At 52.1% G+C, this 336-nt stretch overlaps 1 long non-coding RNA gene across 1 annotated transcript in view; it reads right to left on the reverse strand.

Annotated features, from left to right (window-relative positions):
• The window catches only part of LOC116686500 (uncharacterized), a 12,698-nt gene that overhangs the window by 900 nt on the left and 11,462 nt on the right, over positions 1-336 (reverse strand). The window lies entirely within an intron of this gene.

Below are 336 nucleotides of genomic sequence, written 5' to 3' on the forward strand. Positions count from 1 at the left end.
TAGGTGGAGGGACGTCCAGCTGGGAGGAGGCCTCGGGGAAGACCCAGGACTATATGGAAGGACTATATCTCCAACCTGGCCTGGGAACACCCTGGGATCCCCCAGTTGGAGCTGGTTAATGTGGCTCGGGAAAGGGAAGCATGGGGTCCCCTGCTGGAGCTGCTCCTCCCATGATCTGATACCGGATAAGTGGACGAAGATGGATGGATGGATGGATGGATGGATGGATGTCTAGTCACAGCGTGTAAAAAAAAGTAAGGTCACATGAGACACAGCCATCTTTTAACCGTATACAAACTGGGAACTAAATTCTCAGAAGCCGAAGCACTGCTACTT

The sequence above is a fragment of the Etheostoma spectabile genome, unplaced genomic scaffold, assembly GCF_008692095.1.
Source record: "Etheostoma spectabile isolate EspeVRDwgs_2016 unplaced genomic scaffold, UIUC_Espe_1.0 scaffold379, whole genome shotgun sequence".
Classification (NCBI taxonomy): Eukaryota; Metazoa; Chordata; class Actinopteri; order Perciformes; family Percidae; genus Etheostoma; species Etheostoma spectabile.